We start from the raw sequence: 16,780 nt of genomic DNA, 5'->3' as shown, positions 1-16,780 counted from the left end.
GCTTCCCCTGCATCCAGGCGTCGCCGCCCCCGCTTCCCCTGCATCCAGGCGTCGCCACCCCCTGCTTCCCCTGCCTCGAGGCGCCGTTGACCCAACCTTCCGCCGCCGCCCCTTGCTCCGGTGCGCCGCCCACCTCTACCAACCGGCGTCGGAGCCGTCCCTCGCCTCGGATCGCACCGCCGTCACTGTCCCACGATGGGGATCGTGTCGCACGCATCGTCCCATGATGAGGATCGCACCACTGCAACCGCCACCGCCCCACCTCCCATCGTTGGGATCCTGCTGCCGCGCGACTACCACCGGGATCCTCCCACCGTGCGTCCTTCGTCCACCTGCTGCCGCGAACTTCTTCCACCCACCACCGTGACCTTCTTCCCTCCCATGCCTCCGGCGGCCGCTCTCGCATCGGATCCCGCCGTCAGCCGCCACCTTGATGGACCTATGCGGTGCTGGATCCCACCATGATGGACCCATGCCGCCCAGTCTCCCCTCGCTGCGCCCAGCTACTCCTCCAGATGATGTCCCCGCGATGAGCATCGCCTCAATCCCGATGCTCCGTCCCCTGTCCCCTGTCTCGTGCACACGGTTCTTGTTTGGCCCTATGGCGTCCGGATGCAGCAGTTCAAACATGTGAGTTTGTGAAGGAAGATGGATACAGAGGTTGCAGATTGCAAATTATTTTCTCTGAAAAAATTCAATAGTAACACAGGCAGCAAATCACTTTCTAAAAAAATGCTACTCTTTCTTCATTTTGTTTTACCTAGAAGTTCATATAAATTCACGCGACAGAAAATACCATTTACATGTAAATGATGTGAGGAGGTCGAATATAAAAGGCACACATTCAAATATAGTAAAACTAGTTTACAAAAAAACTAGGATTTTTTGCCGTTACTAAAATAAATAAAACCAAGAAGTCCAAATTTTAAAAAAGGAGTAGTTGGATGTTTATACAAAATTCATATTTTTCTCATAATTAATGAATGAAAAACAAGTTCAAAAATAAAAAAAACGAGAAGTTCAATTTTTTAAAATAGAGAATTTAAAAATTCACGAAAAAGGATTTTCATTGTTTAAGAAACAAAAAACTCTAGAAGTTCAAATTTCAATAATGGACCGGTTCAATATTTATACAAAACTAGGATTTTTTTCATTACTAAATGAAATAAAATAAGAAGTCCAATTTACAAAAATAGAAAAATAAAAGTTTAAAAGGTTTTTTCCGTATAAAAATCGAATACAATTCTTTACTCAAAAATATAAAAAGGTGAAGTTCAAATTAAAATAACAGAGAAGTTTGGAGTTTATTAAAACCTAGGATTTACGTATTCAAAAAATAAAAAACACAACACCATTTTTGCACTGTTAAAAACAACTCATAAACGAAAAAATGGTTGCTAGAAGTTCAAGTGCTCGGCGAGGAAAAGTTGAAAAATTCTTCTGAAAGAGGTTCACCGCGTATTTAGATGTCCAAAATACATAAAAATATGTTATTTTTTGTGTTTTAAAATAATTCTCTCAAACCAAAGAGAAGTTCAAAGTGATGACAACCGGAAGTTCACGTACTACATGGTGTGTATTTCATATAAGAAAAAATACAAAAAAGTGAAACAGGGTGAAGTTCAAACAGAGATGCCCCAGAAGTTCAACTACTTCACGTAGTTCAAAAAACACCATGTAAAAAATCAGCACGTCAAAAACAGACTGAAGTTCGAACAGACACGTCCTAGAAGTTCAACTACTTCACGGAGTGCAAAAAAACAACACATTAAAAATAGTGTGAAGTTCGAACAGACATGCACGAGAAGTTCAACTACTTCACGTGGTGTATTTCCATTCGTGATGACGGCAGGAATCATGATCTCGTCATTTTCTAATTACTTCAAAACAGTAGGAAATCATTTGTGTAAGTTCAAGTCCTTTGTCGGAGAAAGTTCAAAAAATTATTGTGAGAGAGATTTGTACAAAAGGAATACCATTTGTGTGACACTAACGAATGGATGAAAAAATTACAAGCGGTACGTCACAGAAGTTCAACTAAAAACAACAGGAAGTTCAACTACTACACTGAATGAATTTCACATGAAAAACTTATAAAACTGTTGTGAGTATGAAAAAGTGATCAACACGGGAAAGTTGCGTGTCTACAACAGCTTTCCATCGGTATATCGCTTGCTCAATTCCGGTGAGTGTTCCGGTGCGTGGATGGAGAGCCACGGGCAAAAAAAGCACGTGAAAAACAGAGTGAAGTTCAAGGTTTCATACCGAGAAGTTCAGGTACTTCACGCGATGCATTTTGACGAATCTGTTTCGCGATAAAGACAAAACGAATGATCTCGCCGTTTTTGAAATTACTTGAAAACGGCTAGGAATCAGTGAAAACCATAAACATGAAAAAGTTTCGCATTTTCCGTAGCTTTTCAGCGGTATATTATTTGCCCCATTCCGATAAAGTTTGTAGAAATTACGGCGAAAATACGTTTTTCGCCATTTTTGAAACTAGCTTAAAACCATAAAGAATTGGGAGAAACAATACACACCAAAAAGTTACGCATTTGTTCAAGCTTTCCAACGCCATATCATTTGCTGCATTTCGACGCACAGTTAAAAAATTAGCTCAAAAATACGAACTCGGTAGGACTTGGACCATTTTCTAAATTACTCTTAAACCATTCAAAATTAGAAAAAACCTTTCAAGATGAAAAAGTAGCGCATTTTCATAAGCTTTCCAACGCCGTATCATATGCCTCCAGATTAGCCGTTTAGAAATGACATCGAAAAAACGAACTCAGTTGTACGGTTTACGAAATTTTACATTTTTTCAAATTACTCTTTAACCATAGGGAATTAGAGAAAACTTTCAACATGTGGAAGGAGCGGTTTTGCAGCAGCTTTCCAACGCCATATTATATGCCTCATTTCGATAAACGGTTTAGAAATGTGATCGAAAATACGATTAACGTTTTTTGTGCGAAGAAAAAACGGTTTTCAAAACTGCTCTTAAACCGCTTATATTTTGCCAAAAATTTAAGTTGGGTCATGATATTGGTGTCCATAGCTTTCCAACGGTATATCGCAAGCCCCATTTGGGCAATGTTGGCGGAAGTTCAACCTAGTTCATAGGGAAGTTCAATGTACTACTAGCGGCGCATATGAGGTTGTGATCAGAATATTATTCTGATCCTGTGATCAGAATAGTGTTTATATTGTCCTCTACATCATTCACTTATAGCTATTTCTTCATATTGTCTTTTCTGCTAAGTGAATGTGATCGGACCCTTCCCCCTCTATGCTACACTCAACCCAATCTATTCACAAATTCTTCATGTGCGTTCTATTTGAAACTCGTTCAAAATCTTCATTGTGTCCTTGTTAGCTGAAGAATTTGCGAACAGAAATTTTAACTTATCCTATCTAAATTTTCGGCTTTGCCGCTCAAACCGTTCCATATCCCATGACGACACTTATCTATTCACCCACGATCCCACACGATCTCCACTTCTCAGTATGTGGGTGACACATGTCAAGCGAATGAGAAGGGATAGGGGCACGTTCGTCCAATTTCTTCGGGCGAATAGTTTTTTCACCGTGGCTATAAATACCCCTTCCCTTCCTCACTTCACTTTTACTCCGCTCATTCTCACTCCAGCTCGAGCTTCTCAAACCCGCGCCGCCGCTACTTCATCCTTGTCGGTGAGGAAGAGCTTCACTGTCTCGACCTCGTCACTGTCGTACTCGTGCCGGCTGCGGGTTTCTTCACTCCGCTGCCACTGTAGCTATCTTCCTCTGCCAAGTTAGGGCGTGGAAGATCTGAACTGACGAACTTCACATCTACACCTCTCAGTTCGTCATGTTCTTCGTCCAGGGTAATTAAAAGTTCCTTTTACTACCATCCTTGATTTGACAAATTTCTACAAAATCTTCAAAGGTGTTTATTCTTCAAATTCGTCACACACTGAACACCTCACATATCATCTGTTCTGGATTCATTTCTCTAAGCTATATTTTTCTTCAAGATTCCTCAATTGTGTGGATTTTCGACCTATACAACTCTTGAACCTAAGACAAAGAACGCTTAGTGAAATTTTTCAAGACTCATCTGGTCAAATTTCTCAAACTTGTTCTTTTTGAAAAACCTCTGAGAACGCATATGACCTCTCCATATTCCTCGCAACTATACTCTGTTCACATGTACTCATGTCAGCTGCTGAATCACTAGGTTCTCGTCAACTTAAATCATTTGCAGCGTTCCTCGAAGAGAAGTTGCATACATCATCAGAGAATTCCATTGTTCAAATTCCTCATCTGAAGAAAATGGCTGATGGAAAGAAGCCACAGAAAGGATGAAAGAGGCCTGAGGTCAACACAGCGTTTGAAATCCCTGATGCTATTTATGTTGGGTACTGCACACCCCCTTAGGAGGACAAAAATCAGCGCAAGGTGCGCATTCAAAAGATTGAGAGGAGATGGGCAAGAGAGTGGAGGGAGTACAGGTATGTTACTCCCAAGTACATGAAGAAATTCGCTCTCAATCCTCCATGCCCAACACCTCCATTGGCACCTGGCCAAGAAGCAGATCCCACCAGCCTCAAGCATGGTGAGGATTATCCTGATGAATGGGCCAAGCGCCAGGCCAAGCTAGCCAAAGTAGCTAAGGAAGCAGTGAGGAAATTTAATGAAGAATATGCTGCTGCTGCCACTGCTAAGGCCTCTGCAAGCAAGCCAAAGAAGGCCATGCCAAAGAAGCCTACTCACAAGCCAAGTGCATCACCCTCAATGCCCTCACGGCCAAGTTCCTCAGCAATGCCCTCACGGCCAGACTCTTCAAAGCCCTCACGGCCAACTCCTCATGCTGGTCCCAAGTCCTCAGCTCCTCCGTCAAAGTCCTCAGATGCTCTGACCAAATCCTCAGCACCTGCGCATCTCGCCACATGCCAAAGAATGACAGGCATCTCTATTGCCTCAGGAGCTTCTGCTAGTTCCTCAGTTGCACCAAATTCCTCAACAGGCCCCTCTCTGCTGAAGAAAAAGGCCACTGCTGGACGAGGTTCTCGCCCAAGTCCTCACAAGAGGCAAGTCGCCTTCCAAGTGCCGTCCAATAAAGACGAAGCTGATGATGATGAACTTGCAGAAATCATCAGAGATAGGCAAGTCAGGGCTGCTAGAACCAAGGGCACAAGTGTGCCTCTGCTTTTGGATCCAAAGTTGATCCTTGAGTACATTGATCTATGGCACAAGGACCCCAATACTCCTATGCATGATTTCAAGCTGACTCCTGGCCAAAGTCATATGTTGAATCACTTCTTCAGGAAGAAAAATGGAAGTTTGAGAAGGCCAGGCAAATCAAGAAAGCGCAGTAAAAGAAGGAGTGTTTCCTGAAGAAGACCGTTGTCTCTATGACAACTGAAGAACTTTTCACAATTCAATCAGAGATCAAGAAACTCAATGATGAATTTGACGCATACCATGCTGACTATCTTGGAGCCAAAGTCAGGTTTGTGAAATTGACTGAAAAGTTCACTTCCACTGTTGCAGCCCCAACGCAACAAGAAATTCCTCAGGTTGAAGCATATGCTCAGCCTACTGAAGAAAATGCCAGCACCAGTAATGACACTCAGGCTGCTGAAGAAAATGCTAATTCCAGGGCTGATGACTGCATTCCAGCCACTGAAGAAACGGCCAGGGCAACCACTTGTGTTGTGCCTGAAGAAAGTGAAGACGTCAGGGCAACTGCATCAGTTGCGCCTGAAGAAATTCAACCAAATTCCTCTGGTCCTCCTGCACCTACACCAACTCCGATCCTTCCATTTGCATCAGATGTGAAGAAGACCAAGGCTGCAGAGCGTGCAGCAGTGAAGAAAAGGAAGGCATCAACTTCATCAGATTCTTCAGCCCGGAAGAAGATGAAGCCATTGACTAGCTCATTTGACAAACCAATTGATGTTGTTCCTATCTCAACCATACCATTAAAGGACCTTATTCCTTTTGATGAATACTATGTGATTCCAAGTGAATCCAATGAAGAGAATCCTTCTGCTGCTTCGTTAGAGCACTTGGATGAAGAAATTGAAGTGGATGAAAACCCTTCAACCCCAATTATCTCATAGCCCATGCCTCAGTTCACTGCTGAACAGGAAGGCGTTGAAGAAATGGATGAAGAAGTCGATGTGGACATTGGATGCACCACACTAGTGCTGAATGATGACTTTTGGCAAAGTCAGCACCCCAATTCTCCTTTGTTCATTCCTCTGCAACAAATTCCTCAGTTCGCAGTGACTACTGAAGTTCAAATGGGATCGGAAGAACCTCGTGCAACTCTGTCCATCCATGAAGAAATTCCAGCCACTAGTGCTGATGAAAATGTAAATGAAGAATTGAAGTCCCAGGCTGCCACTGAAGAAATTCCTGAAATTCCTCAGCCTGTGCAACCTGAGATCGAGTTCCCTAAGGTTGTGATGCAATTGGCTGACACTCCTCACCCCAAGCCAAAGGATCCCTTCTCAAAGAAACAAAAATTCAAGGCTGATGACTTCTTTGGCGAGCATGTATTCTTCATTGACTACAACCCTTATGACTCTGCTCGTCTAAGGAGCAAGCGTTTCTGGACTACAAGCCAGGCCAACTTCTATTCTTCACTACTTTTCAACAAGGAAAAAATCTTCTACCATGAGCATATTCCTCATGTGGACATGGAATCATTTCCTTGTTTCTCTCTTGTGCTCGGTGTGCTTCATGAAGCACGCCTCCTCAACTTTTGCTCTAACATTGCTGATTGGAATGAAGAGCTCATTCTTCAGCTCTATGCGACACTGCACATCACCGGTGATCCTAAAGACATCAACACCTGGGTCTTGGACTGGATGACCGATAATACTCATTATAAGGCACCGGCCTATGAATTGCTTCACGCCATGCCCATCAGTCCACCCAGTGAAGGAGCTTGCTGCCTGTACCAAGAACCTAAACTCACTGCTCATTACATGCAAGTGTTAATGAAGCCTCTGAAGCCCGATCATTCCCCAAGGACCAAATTCCTCGTAAAGGACTTACTCTATGTGCCCAGAACAGTCTATCGCATTCTGACGAGGACAATGAGTCTCATCAAAGGCCACGACTCATCTGATGAGGAAATTGTTGGCATCATGAAGAATCTGCTATTCAATATCATTCACAGCATTCCTATCAATTATTACGATTTATTCATGAGGACTCTGGCAAATGTTGCACTCTCTCCGTTTGAGTTGAAGCCTTATTCTCCTTGGATTATGAGATTCCTCAGAACAAGGTCTTCACTCAACTACAAGGCTGATTTTCAGAATCACCTCAGCTACCTGCCCCCGATTGAAGTCCGCAAGCAGACTTATACCTTAGCTAATGAAAAGGGCAATGCACCTTTGGTCATTGATGAAGGCATTCGTCCATTGGAAGGTCAGTTTCGCAAAGCTGCATCTTACTCCACCAATGATGACTCTGCCACTCATGATTCTACTACCAATGCACCCAAGTCTACTCCTCAAGCCACATCTCCACGTGTGATGACTGACCATGAGCTGCTTCTTAGTCTTCACTATAAGGTGGATCGAAACCATAAATGGGTTAAGCGTCAGTTTGGTTCTATTCTTCAAAACATGACTTCTACTCATAATGGAGTGAAGAAAAACCATTACTACCTCCATGAAGTTTTCGGTCGCACCTGGGCTGTCCTATCACATCTGTATGGTGAAGAAGATCTGAAGAAAATGGGTCTCAAGGAAGATTTTGACTGGTCTGCACCTCCACCGAAGAAATTCAAGAAGGTCAAGGTTCCTTGTTTGGTGACCACCTCATATTCTTCATCGCGTGAAACCGACGAGTATGAAGACTTGGACGACACTGCGGCAGGCCCTACAACGACAAACGACCCCAACAATGCTGGCGCTCCTCCATCAACTTGATATTATTTAGGGGCGTTAGTCCTCATTTTCAACCCTTTTGGTCATTAGATGACAAAGGGGAAGAAATTTGAGTTAATCTTCAAGAGGGTCTACCTATATGGGCATTTTTTTCTGAGTTACAACTCTCGTTCTTTTGAAGACTTTGCTGGATCGAGTTGTAATCTTAAACTCTATGTTGGCCTGATACTTTTGCTGTATTTTTCTGCATGCTTATTCCTCATTAATGTTAATGCACACATGCTGAATTACATCAGTCACCATATTTCATCATGCATTTCAAAATCTTCATATTATATGTTAAATGCATGTATGAATTACAAGATATAGGGGGAGATCTCCATGATACTACTCTTCAAAGTGTGCATTGCTTCAAAAGCAAATTCCTCACTATGCACATCTTCGGGGGGAGTTCTTATATATCTTGCAATCAAATTCCTCAATCCAGTATTTACACTTCATATGTTTATCCCCATTTAAAACTTAACCTATATTGTCATCAATCACCAAAAAGGGGGAGATTGTAAGTGCATCTAGTGCCCCTTAGTGATTTTGGTGTATTGAAGACTTATAGGTTATGGGACTGATGCGTTTGTGAGTGTACACAGGTCTATAAGTCTATGAGGAGTTTGATATTTACAGTGAAAGTCGACCCCTAAAGATGAAGTTCTTCGACTAAACACTTTGGATTTCTGAAGACTTTCTGAAGACTTTGAAAGTGAAGAAATTGGTGTGACCTTGAAGACTTGGTATTCATTCGATGAACATGGAGCTTGAAGACTTTTGTTTTCGTAGTTTTATTTTCTCTTTCTTGAGTCATAGGAAACACCGTACTGTTAAAGGGGTCGAGGAAATACTATGGAAAAATTTCCATGTGATGCTCAACTCAAAATCCTACACCTACCAATCCCTTCGAGTGAAGCCATTGGAAATCTCATACAGTTCAGTCATATTCTTCAGTGACAGAGACGAAGTTCTTCTGGTCTCTGAGGAATTTTTTCTGACTGAGGAGTTAGGAATTCGCCAGTGCGGATTACCTACACCGTGAGGAACATGATAGCCCTGAGGAATTTGATACTCAAAATTCCGACCATTGTTGTGCTATGCGCCAGCTGTCCCAAAATATCTACCCACCTAACGGTCATATCATTGAAGGGAATTTATGTCTTATCATGTCGGGCTGCTCCCTAGGCTATAAATAGCCGCCCCCTAGAACCACTAGCTGGTTGGCTGCTCCGAGAGAAACTTACACTTGTCATTTGAGAGCATCCCATCCTCCAAGGACTTTGAGTGAAAATCATCAAGTGAGGAAAACCCAAACCAAAACACATACAAACCCAAAGTGATTGAGCATCACTAAAGAGATTGATCCTATGTGGATCCGACGCTTGTTACCTTTGAAGACTATGCATCTTCCAGACGGTTAGGCGTCATCGTCTAGAGCATCCAAGAGGGATTTGTGGATCGCTGAGTGACCGAGTTTGTGAAGGTTTGGAAGTCACCTGAAGACTTACCATGAGTGATTGGGCGAGGTCTGTGTGATCTTAGCTCAAGGGGAATACGGTGAGGACTAAGTGTCCTGAGCTGCATGTTCAGGACCGGGTGTCCGAGACTGTTTGTCCTCAGATTTAAATACCTAGCTGCCCTAACCAGACGTACAACTGTCACAGCAGTTGGAACTGGTCTACCAAATCATTGTCTTCACCAAGCTACCTGGTTCCATTTCCTCAACCCTTCCATTTCCTCATTTTTGTGTTGTGTGCTTGTTCACATCTGTTTGAAGACTTTGACTGAAGACTTTCTCTATTTCCTCAGTTCAATTTCTTCAGCCTGTTTGTCTTATCCTATGTTTACGCTTTATGTACTCTGTGCTTGTTTTCTTTTCATCATGAAGACCATGCTCATGCACTATTATGTTTACTTCTGAGTACTTATTCCGCTGCAAGTAGTTCTTCACTCAGGATTTTTCGCACCTTGAAATTCCTCGGTGAAGAATTCATAAAAATCGCCTATTCACCCCCTTTAGTCGATATAACACACTTCCAGACGAACCCAAAGAACACGAGACACAAGATGTATACTGGTTCATGCCACCGTTGTGGTGTAATAACCTACTCCAATGTGGTGTGGTGGATTTCCTCTTGGGATGAGGATGAACAGTTACAAGGGAAGAACAGCCTCCTGAGAAGAGGTGTTCTTGTGCTTGGTGAGCTTGTGTGTTCGAGGATGATCTCGATCCTCCCCGGTATGGTGGTGGCTAGTCCTATTTATGAAGGCCCTTGTCCTCTTCCCAAATATTGAGTGGGAAGGGATCCCACAACAGCCAAATTCAAAGGGAGACAACCAGTACAATTTATCCTAACAAAAGTAGTCTTCGCCTTCCAAAGGTTCTGGTGGTGACGCCGTCTTGGGATCCACGATGACCTCCATCCTGCCATCCTGCTGGTCTTGGTCTTGTTGCACCGATATGGAAACCTTTGCCTGATGCCTTGGAACTCCTCGCATGCGCTTGCCTCCTTAGCACCAAAGAGGAAACAAGGACACTGTGCTCGCTGGCGCCTGCCTGGTCTTGATCGTCATGGCTTACGTCATTGGAACCTCGCGAGTTTCACCTTGCCTTGATCTCTTCGCCCCTCGCGAGCCAGCCTGGTGAGGCCGCCCCTGAGGAGATCTTGCGTCATCCTCCTCACAAGGCTTGGCCCCTCACGAGGGTCTTGGGTGTTTGCTGGTGAAGATGGGTCGTACGGGGCCACTGGAGGAGCCACGCTACGGGCCGCAGGAAGGCAAGTCTGGGGACCCCCGTTCCCAGAACACTGACAAGTACATTGAATGTACTTGCAAGCTCACAATAACCAAAAGAATTCAAGACAAACAACAACATGGCAATTACAGGTTAAGCAGGAATTCATCATGAGATCATCAGAATAACATGGCATGAATCACATGAACATGATACAACTAGAATGGCATGAACATATAAATCTGACGATACTAGCATGCAACATGATGACACTATATGCACCATTTATTCTGCTCGGATTACTTTGCAACCAACACATGCATCACTTATCAACCTCGGACATCACACGATCATCCCAGGATCAAATCAAGCTTGGTATAAACAATGCCATAGTAATCATACATGACCACAAGGAGCTTGACCTTCACCCGCGATTCTCGCACAAAATCACAATTATCCATCAACTCAGTATCCTCGATACCATGGTGATCATCTCATGATCACGAACGGAACCACTCTTGGTTCAACGGGTTACCTCGTAACCAAACGGTGATCATTCACGGATCACATAACCAACTTATCTCATCGTCGAACCAGGGTTGTTATTAAGCACATTATTATTATTACTGTTGACCCATAGTGTGACTGATAGAAACTGGGCCCTTATCCGGGGCACGGCTATCGATAGATTTAATATACACTCTTTAACGGTTAGTACACTTTACCCACACCATGGAACCCATGGCCTCGCACTCCCACTCGGGTCGACCAATGGCGTTCCGACAAAACCGTCCTACTTCCATGACACTCTCCCGGCCACTCCGACCAACTCCCCTTTGGGCTAAGTCATGGGTGGCCCCGTGCCTACCAAAGGCACCAACGGCCACCGTCGTGGCGAAACATAAATGGTCCCAAACGGGGGCAATGGATCCATACTCAACAACGGGCACACAAGGCTTATGCTATTCTACCTGATCAGGGTAGCGCCTGCGCATAACCTTCCCTCATTGGAGGCACCAGCGAGAGGCATGACAATAGACCCAGTTAGGAACTTCCCAGTAGGCAAGCGTGGTTGCACTGGTCAGCTCAATATGGTGGCACCATGACTCAACCAACAGTTGTTCAAGTTCAATTTAATCCGGTTAAATTTGAATGCAATATGTTGAGCCATGATAAAATAACATGTTGCAAATATAATGCATGAGCATGATATCAACATAAACATGAGGGTACAACATAACTATCCACCATATCAACAATGAATCATATCCAACTGAGCATGGCATAATGACGAGCATGAATATCACAAGTACAACACTAATCATAACATGACTATTATCATCAACAATAAATACCATGCAAGAACACATCAATAACATAACCAAGTAAACCCTTAACCAACTAACAGCAGAGGAACAAAGCATATTAACGGTGCTCGGTAACCGATGTTAGTCATGCACCGAAGAACATGACCAAACCAACTTGTACTACTATCAAGCATGACAATATGGAAGTAATACTAGCAGGTAGAACATGATATCAGAGTGCAAGAAACATAGCATGATGGTAACCACCGGTCCATAAGCATAGCCGAAATAATGACAGCAATAGCAAAACAAACATATAGTTATTAAAGATTCAAGTTGAACACCAATGCTACTTCATGGCTATCATGCAAATGGTGGTTGTGGCTTGCCTGGGTTGGAAGAAATCACCAGGAGAAAGTGCGAGGAGATCGCGGAACAAATCGCCGGAAAACATTCTCTCTCGGAGGGGGCTGATTAAGCGCAAGGGGAAAATGGTCATTTTCACAGTGTCAAAGCATAGTGAAAATGAAACCAACAGAACAGACTCGACAAGACGAAGATGTGAGCGTTGGATTCACCTCATTCGGAGTCTCGAGCAAAAAGTTATAGCCCGACGAAGTTTAGGAACCAATATGTAAAAATAACTCTACAAACAGGCCCCTGAGCTGAAAAAGAGAAAGCGCATTTAGAGAAATACGCCTTCAGAGCGGGGAAAATGCATTTTGAGCTGAAAGAGAAGGAAAGTGCGCTTTCCATACGGGAAGACGTATTCAGAAGAATATGCCTCCACTTATCCAGCGTGGCAAGGCAGGACCGGGCGGCTGTGAGACTTACAGGCGGGGTCCACTTTATCCTCTCTCTCTCCCCCCGTCTGCTTCTTCCACCTCCCAATGGGCGAAACAGAGGAGTTCGGGGCGGGATAGAGGAGCAGCCGGCGCAGGTCTCCGGCGACTCCGGCCACCTTAGACCAAGGGGAAGGCACCTGCGGGACAGGGACGGAGCGTCGCGTCCGTTCACAGGCTGCACGCACACCGGGGAGAAGCAGGGCACGAGGTGACCGCGGTGGCCGAGAGCAATGGTGGCGGCCAAAGTTGGGGATGAGCGGCCACAGCAGCTCCAGAGAGAAACTGAGGGAAGGGGAGGGTGCATCAGATTCTGGGTGAGCTCCTGGAGGTGGAAAGAAGAGGAGGGGAGGCTGAAGTTGAGTCAATTTAGGTGGTGGCCGGCGGCGAGGCTTCGGCCATGGGCGGGCAGGGAGAGCTTCCCAAGCTCGTTTGAGACGCTGGGGAGAGGTAGTGGAGCGAGGGAGACCAAGCTGGTGGTGACCTCGAGGGGCTTCCTTATATAGGCGGGGCGAGGGAGACCAAGCTGGTCACCGCCGCACGAGCTCGGCCAAGACTCTGGCGATGCTCAGCGATCACAGGTGGGTGTGGGAAGGCAACGAGGGAGGTGCGTACGAGCTACAGATACGCACAGGGCAAGAGGGGTCGAGGGCGCAGAGGGGAAACGGCCATGACGCCATTAGTGCTCGGTCGGCCACAGTGCGCCCGTGGGCGCGCGGTGACGAGCACTGACGGAGGGGCTTACGGAGAGGGAGATGGCTCCAGGAGGACGGAGACGACGCGGTAAAACTATTAGACACGCTCAAGAATGCGAAGACGATGAGAGGGAGAGGGGCCGGAGCTAGAAGACGCCCTGGAGGCGGCAAACGCTAGCAGAGCATGCGCGTTGTGTGCGAAAGCTCGTGATCACCGCGTCCACTGGTGCACACAGTGCCACATAGCCGGCCAAACAATGTCTGGGGGTTTGTCCTTCCTGGGGAGGTTGCAACTGCGGTGGTAGTTCGGTGAAAAACGCTTTGGTTAAATGGTAATTAACCTCTGAAGTTTACTTCAGTAAACTTGAACGTGTACTGGTGATTTACAGTGACTTGGTTGGGTCCAAAAGTTTGTCTGGGGTGATTAGATTAGGAAGGACTATAATCCTGGTAAGTTTGAGAAGAATTAGACCAAGGATTAATACACTTGCTTTGCAACTGATCCAAATGGTCCAGAAACTAGATCAAGATGATTCACTCACATGGAGAAGTCACTTGAGCTAAAATTTGGCAAGGCTTAGGGATTTGGACATAGTAAGATGCCGTAAAAATTTGCAGTTATTCTCTCTGTCCAAAAACTTGCAAAAATTCCAGAGGAATATTTGCTTGATGAATTAGTCCTAAATTTGGTGGAGAGAGGTCTTATGGCAAATTTTCAGGAAAAATGAAGTAATATAAAATGTACTTGCTTCACAATCTGAAAATATTGCCAGAATCAAAGATTTGGTCCTGTGCTCACATAGATGATTGGATAAGGTTGCCAATTGGAGGGGGTGTGCTAATATGAGTACATGAAGGAGTGTGCAAAATTGCAACGCATTTGGATAACCCTAGCTAGCACTTCCTTCACAAAGCCTGGCAGAAACTTTGAAAAATTATTGAGGAAGCTTGGCCAGTCAAATAAAGTTGAATTTTGGCACAGGTCGATTATTTGGACAGGAAAAGGTGTCCAAAAAGTTTGGGGTCAAATGGGCAAATATAAATAGCACTTGCTTCACAATGTGCCATTTAGGACAGAATAGGAAATGAATTTATTGAGCATGATGAGAAACATGGCCAATGAAATATTTTGCCATATTTGAGGAAGATATGACCCAAAAAAATTATGAGAATTATTTGGGATTTTTTGGATGGACATAAATATAGGTTGCTTCACAACCTAGGGCAGATAGGGTTATTCCTTTAATAGAAAAAAGGAATATTCCTGAAAAAAAGAAATTAGGGTTTGGTCATGGAGTTAAGTGAGATGATCTTGGCAAGGTTTTAAGAAGGATGAGCCACTTGGGAGGGGGAATGAGGATGATTTCCCAAGTGGCAAGGCCACAGAACCACTCCAAAAAGAAAAACAGAGCAAAAAACAAATAAATTAAAACGAAAAGAAAAGGGCCAAAATCCAGGCTGTTACACAAAGTCATGCTTGTCGAGTCCTTAGGGTTCAACCTCATGTATGTCTCAATGCTTTCTGATCTTGATATGGTTGTTGTCTTTGGCAAGTATCATTGTGTTGTGATCATGGAAGCTGACAATTCCAAAGTCTTCGAAGGCTTTAGGAGAGGAGATTTTTATATTGTTAATTTCTCTACAGGACTACAACCTGCTACATGTCTACTTGGAAAAGCTTCAGAAGGCTGGCTATGGAATCGATGACTTGGTCATGCTGGCATGAGAAACTTGCACATGCTCGCGAAGAAGAAGCATGTCATTGGCATCGAGGGTGTCAAATTCCTCAAGGACCATCTGTGTGGAGCTTGTGAAGCTGGGAAGATGACCAAGGCCAAGCATCCCTCAAAGACCATCATGACTAACCCTTTTCCATTTGAATTGCTTCACATGGATATCTTTGGCCCTACTCATTATGCCACATTTACTAATACTGCATCTTTATATGGCTTTATCATTGTTGATGACTACTCTCGTTATATATGGGTGCATATCATCACTTACAAAACTAAAGTGCAGGAAGTCTTCAAACAATTTTCCTCGAGGGCTTCAACCAATTTTGGTGTGAAGATCAAGCACATCAGAAGTGACAATGGAACTGAGTTCAAGAATACTGGTCTTTATGATTATCTTGATGAACTTGGTATTACTCATGAGTTATCTGCTCCTTATACTCCTCAGCAGAATGGCGTCGTGGAGCGCAAGAACATGACTCTTGTTGAGATGGCTCGCACTATGTTTGATGAGTACAAGATGCCTCCTCGCTTCTGGCCTGAGGCAATTGATACTATGTGCCACATCATCAACAAAGTATATCTTCACAAATTCTTCAGAAATACCTCCTATGAACTCCTCACGGACAAGAAACCCAATGTGAGTTATTTCAAAGTCTTCGGTGCTAAATGTTGGATTAGAGATCCTCATCACAATTCTAAATTTGCACCGAAAGCACATGAAGGTTTTATGCTTGGTTATGGAAAGGACTCACACACCTACAGAGTCTTCAACACCTATCACCACAGGGTTGTTGAAACTGTAGATGTGCGATTCGATGAGACTAATAGCTCGCAAAGAGAACACCTGCCTCCTGTGCTAGATGAAATACCACCTGAGGAATACATTAAGTTCAAGGCTACTGAGGATATCATTCCTACCGAAGAATCTACTGAAGAAGTCATTCCAGAACGTGAAGAACATCATGCTGGAGCACCTGAAGAAAACGGCTCTGAAGAAAATGCTGAGCAAATTCCTCGTCGTCAACCAGCACATCCTCGCGTTGCTAATGAAGTGCAAATTGAAAGAATCATCAATGACATCAAAGCACCAGGTCCTCTCACACGCTCAAAAGCTTCACATTTGTCTAACTTTTGTGGGCACTTTGCTTTTGTCTCTATCACAGAGCCCACTATGGTAGATGAAGCATTTCTGGAGCCTGAGTGGATTCAAGCTATGCACGAAGAATTACATCAGTTCGAGCTCAACAATGTGTGGGAACTTGTCAAGCGACCAGACCCTCGCAAGCATAATATCATTGGCACCAAATGGATCTACCGCAACAAGCAAGATGAAAATGGCCTTGTGGTGAGGAATAAGGCATGGCTTGTAGCTCAAGGCTACACACATGTTGAAGGAATTGATTTCGATGAAACTTTTGCACATGTTGCTAGACTTGAGGCTATTCGCATATTACTTTCTTATGCTAACCATCATAATATCATCTTATATCAAATGGATGTCAAAAGTGCATTCCTCAATGGTAAGCTTG

Source organism: Triticum dicoccoides, chromosome 3A (assembly GCF_002162155.2).
Source record: "Triticum dicoccoides isolate Atlit2015 ecotype Zavitan chromosome 3A, WEW_v2.0, whole genome shotgun sequence".
Classification (NCBI taxonomy): Eukaryota; Viridiplantae; Streptophyta; class Magnoliopsida; order Poales; family Poaceae; genus Triticum; species Triticum dicoccoides.
The sequence above is the reverse complement of the archived record's forward strand: the minus strand, read 5'-3'. Positions refer to the sequence as shown.